A 6,390-nucleotide genomic window follows, 5' to 3' on the forward strand; every position below is an offset into this window, starting at 1 on the left:
CTCTCTCTCTCTCTCTCTCTCTCTCTCTGTTTCTTTCTTTGTTTCTTCCTTCTTTGTTTGTTTCTTTCTTTCAATACTCAATAACTATAGTTCATTTTCCACTAATTTGCATTGAGTCATACACTACATCATGGGAAATCCTCAGTAGCCATATATTCAAAAGAAATGTTCTCTTTTTCCATTAGTTGTCATTTGCCAATAGCTTTTCAGTAAAAGGAAATATGTCCAGAATAGCCCTTCCTCAATCACTGCCGTAAGTTTTAGTGGCCTGATTTTATTCAGGTCTGTGTCACATGCAGAAGGTCGCCCTTTACTGCTCTCTTTCCCATCCTCTTGTTCTTACCGACCTTATCAGGGAGATTGGGTTGATAAAGATATTAGGTTTAGGGCTGAGCACTAGGTCTCTTATTTTTCATACTTTTATGATTTTCACATCTCTGGATAGACTTTTAATCTGCAAAAAGAAGTTTTATGGACCTAAATTTATAACATCAGAGGTTGATGGTGATACACATAAACATTTACACAGCAGCTGGACAATTAGACCATTAACAAAATTACATCAGTAAGTTGTAACCTATATCCTCTGACCTCTCCATCCATGGGATTTTAACCAGGAACACATCTCTGGATGTGAAATTCCCTGCTGCTGGCTTTAAAACTAATCAGATTGGAGTTAGGTACCTTGAAATATAATCATACATATATTGCACCAGTGCAGATCTAGGATGATGACTTGATCTAACCAGGGATAAAGCTCAGAGGTCCCAGGTTCAGAGTAGAGATGGGATCTGACTCTGGGTAAGGTTCACAGGTAAGGGAGGAGATTCTTAATCTTTTGTGTTGGAAACTATGGATCTGAGTGGAAGTCGAAGCTATTCTGGATTAAGACCCACAGAGAGCAAGAGTTAAACAACTCAGTACAAGCTGTAGTGAGCAAGATTACTTTCTATATTCAGTGAGATAAATCTGAGTCAATTAGGAAACATGCAGAATAGTAGAGATTTAGATGGAAAATGAACTAGAAAACTACTCAACCAAATTAACCTACGTGAAAGCAAATGTAAGTCAGTTTCACTATCTTTACTGCTGCTAAAACTTTATACTGAACACTTATGGATCACAAATTAATTTTGTTTGGAAAAAATGCCAAGGTAAGGTAGTCACTTTATTATTTGCAGAAGAAAACTACTAATTATGTGGAATATGTGCCTGTATATATGATCATTTTAACTTAACTGTGGAAGCTCAATATCATTTAAAAGCTTCTTTGAAATGATTGCTTTGAGTTCAAATGTTGACCTTTGAACACCAATATCTTCTGGTCTTGAATGTAAACTAAGAGGAAGAAAGACTTCTAAAAATATTTAAGATGAAACCAATGAAGATCACATGGATCATTTAAATCATTTAAATTCTTGGATTTCATTGACAATGAAATCAGGAAGCATCATATATGAACAGCTTCTAGACTCCAAATTTTGATGCAGATACACTGTCATAAGGACTTAGAAAACTGGATATCTAGAGCACATAGTTATTTTCTGTTGTACAACATTCAGTGACTAGAAAGTAAAATGAGTAACAAAAGAGCTGAAAGAGATAAAACTGTATTATTACAGTAGAGAACAGACTTGTAAAGTTTTTTTGTGTAGGGTCACCTAGTGGATATTTTAGTTTTCATAGAAAGAACATACAGCCATAATCATTTGGTGCCATATTTCTAGCTAAAAAAAAATAGACAACTGGATGTGATTTGGTATCATAAAAATATATCCGTAAGCACAGACGCAGGGTCTGATTTGTCTTTCATGCCATACTTTGGTATCTGGAATAGAGAATTAAAATTGAAGAAGGCATGTTTTTACTAGTCTTTCCCAGTTATTTTCCCTGGTCTGGCCTACTGTATTAGGTCCACTGTAATAAGTAAGAAAAAAATGGGAATATATGACTTCTCATGATTTTCTTGAACTATCAACCAGAAAAGTAAAATAAAATAAATTCCAGGAAAAAGGACAACTACCTGAAGTAATATGATAAATGGAGATGTGTGTCTCTGTTTAGCAGATACCAAAAAAGGAAAAGTTATTTTAATAGTGTTAATAGTGTTATCACACAGTATTAGACACTCTAGTGTTATCAATTTTTAAATTAGGGTATATGAATAATGATATACTGACTAAGAATCCATAGCTATAACATGATGATATCCCTATGATATACTATCTGCTCAGCTTTATTCCTCATTATTGGCAATTGCACTATGTATACTCTCTCCATCCCATTTGAGCCCTTTCTGTGTCTTCAACCTGTCTTCATGCCTTATTTTCTCCCCAGTTTCTATGGTCCATTTATTCTTTTCTATCTATACTATGTTCCTAGTTGATTCCCATATGGAACGCTGTCATGTCATCTCAACTTTGTGAGCCTATTATTTTTTTCCTATTCCTTCTAGATGTTTGTTCTTTCATCCTTTATACAAGTCCAAATTTATTATAAATCTTCAGTAATACTGAGTCCATGAAATTTTTGAACAAAGAAATAAATAATAGTTTGTAATATAAGCCAGTAACATCTAGCACAATGTTTCCCCACTTTCCTAATTTTATTGATTAAATGTGTATTATGAATCTCTTAAAGAAAGAATAGGATGATTTATCTCCAGTGCAACTAGTCTGGATTACAGACCACTCATAGTATAACAGAGAACTCCCAAATTGTTAGAGTCAAATGTCTTTGATTTTCTTCTCACTATATTCAGCATATGGACATTTGTTTTTAATGAATGAACAAAAATCTTGTTTACATATTTTTAAATCTTAAAGGTCATGCATTGTACAAATTTAGGTGTAGAGTATCCATGTGTTAAAGTAAAAAAAAAAAAAGTGTAGAAAATGAAATTTAGACCCTCTGTATCAGTCTCTGCAATGCTGGGTTAATCTCTTCTGGAACTATGTTTTCAAGTTCTGTGTTGGCAGCAATAGAAAGTGGTGTTATATTGTAGAGTCATTGTTGTCATAGATGCTAGTAAACAGTTACCAGATAGCTACATCTAACAATTCTTAGGAAAGCCACAATCAACACTCGGAGTTTACACTTGAAAACTTATCAATCACTGTGACTGATTTGTTTGGTGCTGGGACGGAGACAACAAGCACAACACTGAGATATGCTCTCTTGCTCCTGATGAAGTATCCAGAAGTCACAGGTAAGGGCACAGTTGGTGAACCATAGCATCCCCAGCATTCTTGTAGGATGCTGGGAAGACATTGTTAGTGTACTGTTTATTATTGTTAGAGAAGTCGCAGTCCTTATCTTCTGTGCTACTGGGCACAAAGACTAGGATGAACAAGAGAAACGAAGAAACTGTAGAAGTAGGAAAAGCAATCAAATACGGATAAGTGTCTGGAAGACACAAGGATTGCCTTCCTTGGAAGACAATCTGTGACTGACAGCTTTCTTTGGCTTGTCTTGCTCGTACATTTAGTTCCCAAATTAGGTTTTCAATGCAGGTAAGTTGTTGCACTTACTTTTATTCTAATAAATTTAATTCTGATGTACAAGGTTAAAAGTTACTTACTGAAACTTAAGCACAAATCCTGGAATTTCCTGAGCGTACCTGAGATAATATCCAATCTCAGGAGTGAAAATAAATCAATTCATGAGAAAGTTATTTCCATATAGGCAATAGTTGTAGAAAAAGGAATGTTACTATTTCAAAAGTCTATTTCCATGTTACTTCTGTTGAAAACATTTCCTTCAGTTGTGCCAACAGCATTTATTTAAAAATAATATTGTAGAAATGTACTTTTATTTTTTGTTTTTACAGAATTTATTAAAATATATTCTATGCTTATGAATATTAGTTCACTTAAAATGTAAGAAACAATATATTACTGGCTATAAAATGTTTTCCTATGACACTTATTTGATCAGATAGATTAAATCTTACATCCACATACATGGTATGTATGCAGTTTTAATGTTTTCATCAGTATAACATCTGGACATAGCAACAAAGAAAATAACAAGGTGGGGGAGACTCTATTCTTATATTATTGTCACCAGAATAAATACAGCAATCATGAGGACTCTCTTACTTTCTTCCAAAGCAGAGGTGGTCTCCTCTGTTATCTCTTCAAAATGGAATGTGTCTCCAGGGGACAGCATCTGAATGTTTCAACCTAAAAGTTACTTCAAAACACATTTAATGTTTTAGCACATATAATTTACATTGAAGTGACACTAGCATAAACATGAATGAGAACTAGTAAATAAAAGGTAAGAGAAAAGGAAAATTGCAAATGACAAAGAGGGCTTCACAAAACTACTGAAATAGAATGGTGTAGTTTGGCATGAGGAAAAATGGAGTAGGGAAGATGACACTGTAACATAGATGTCATATATGTAAGCTGAATTTCTACCATCACAGTATGGATCTCAATTAAAAACAATAAGGAATCAACATAGAGCTATAAAAGGGTTATAGAAAGAGTTTCTCATTTCCAGGGCCCCCTTCCTCTCCACAATTCTATAGTGACTGAAGTTCCCCTATGGAAGAAGACAGAATTGCTCTTTAAAAAATGAGTGTAAGAAGCCCTGTATTCAAAGATTTCCAGTTGTTGACAGAGAAAGGGTAATATATAGGGACAATGTGGGGTTAGAATCATTGTGTTCTAGACTCAAAATTGATAGGAACAGAGCACCTTTCTCCAATTGGCTTATGAATTTCATTGGCAAGATTTATCTTTTAAGAAAGTTAGTAACTTAAAGGTATCTACATTGTATAATCTTAATAGAAATTTCCAAGTACACGTCAGAGTGAAGATAATTAAACCACTAACCCAAGGAACTGACATCCATTTTCAGAACACTAGGATTGAATATAAATATAACATCCTTCAGGGAGACTCCTGAACAACATATAAGTATTTGCCATGAGACTGCTAAGCAAAAATGTAGGCCTAGACCTCAGTGTTGTATCAACTTTTCCTTTCTTCATGAAACACTTAAGAATATTTTAATCTACTTCTCTGAAGCAGGGTCAAGGAAGTCATGGGCTCCAGGTATGTGAACAACCCACATAGGAGGCTAAGATTATAGGATATGTTTCTGGACACATGATCTACAAAACTTTCTATTCTGTGTTTACCATGAGAATGCTGCATGCATGGACAGAGACTGGGGGACAAATGTGAAGTAATTTGTGGTCTGATGCCCTTATCCACTGAGCTTTTATTCCAAGAGCTATGAACTTAAGTACTTAGAAGCAACTCTAACTCATGAAATATAAGATTACAAACTAAATAGAAAAGACATCAGTCAAAATGTCTACTACTAATAGAAAATAATCATAATTTATATGATAGAAAATAATATTTATATACCACCAATGAATCTCACAATGAAAATTGAAATAACTAAATCCTGGAATTCAACACATTGTTAATGAAGTAACAGGAAGTGTGTGTGTGTGTGTGTGCGTGTGTGTATGTGTGTGCATGTATGTTTATTTTATTTATTTGTAGATGTCATTTAGTATATTTGATGTAATTGTAACTCACATTTTTATTTATTATGACTGAAGATAATAGATATATAAGTGGGTATATAGGAAACATTAACTATTTACAAATATGGTAATATTTCAGAAGCACCTGTTAAGTTAGAACTTGGTGTATTTTGAGCATCATATTAAATCAAATTTCACACACACACACACACACACACACACACACACAGAAAGTTTGTTTTAAAATATATTTTATTTTGACAAAAATTTAGTTTTATTTCTAATTGTCCTTCATCGGACTGTGCCATGATGGTTGTGTTGCTTTGCTATTTGAAGTATTTACTTAATTCTATCTTATTTGCTATTATAATAAGTACATGCTGATATATTATAGTAGCTAGTTATGAGATAGTGGTATGAATCTATATGTAGCATCTCTGCATGTCTTAATGTACTCCAGGACATAAAATGCATTTACGATTCTATTGAGGCACTTTTTCATGCACAATGTAGTCAAATATTGTGATAAGCATTTTACTTCCTTTCCATTTCCTTGCTTTTTACTGTGACCAACCAGCTAAGGTCCAGGAAGAGATTGATCGTGTGATTGGCAAACATCGCAGCCCTTGCATGCAGGACAGGAGCCACATGCCCTATACAGATGCCATGATTCATGAGGTCCAGAGGTTCATTGACCTCATCCCTACCAACCTGCTACATGCAGTGACCTGTGACATTAAGTTCAGAAATTACCTCATCCCCAAGGTAAGCTTTTCTTTTCTCTGCTGCACCTCAATGCTCTGTGTTCCAGTCTTCTGAATCATAATTTTCCTTTGATTCTTATATTCTTTGTGCCCACTCTTTCATGATGATCCCTG

At 34.2% G+C, this 6,390-nt stretch overlaps 1 long non-coding RNA gene across 1 annotated transcript; it reads left to right on the top strand.

Moving 5' to 3' along the window:
- The first annotated feature begins 2,902 nt into the window (after positions 1–2,902).
- LOC114635675 lies at positions 2,903–6,123 on the top strand. The gene is made up of 2 exons (XR_003713508.1): positions 2,903–3,208; positions 6,090–6,123. It is a non-coding gene; the product is annotated as an uncharacterized LOC114635675 (long non-coding RNA).
- Positions 6,124–6,390: the final 267 nt, after the last annotated feature.

The sequence above is a fragment of the Grammomys surdaster genome, unplaced genomic scaffold (genome assembly GCF_004785775.1).
Source record: "Grammomys surdaster isolate TR1022 unplaced genomic scaffold, NIH_TR_1.0 115907, whole genome shotgun sequence".
Lineage (NCBI taxonomy): Eukaryota > Metazoa > Chordata > Mammalia > Rodentia > Muridae > Grammomys > Grammomys surdaster.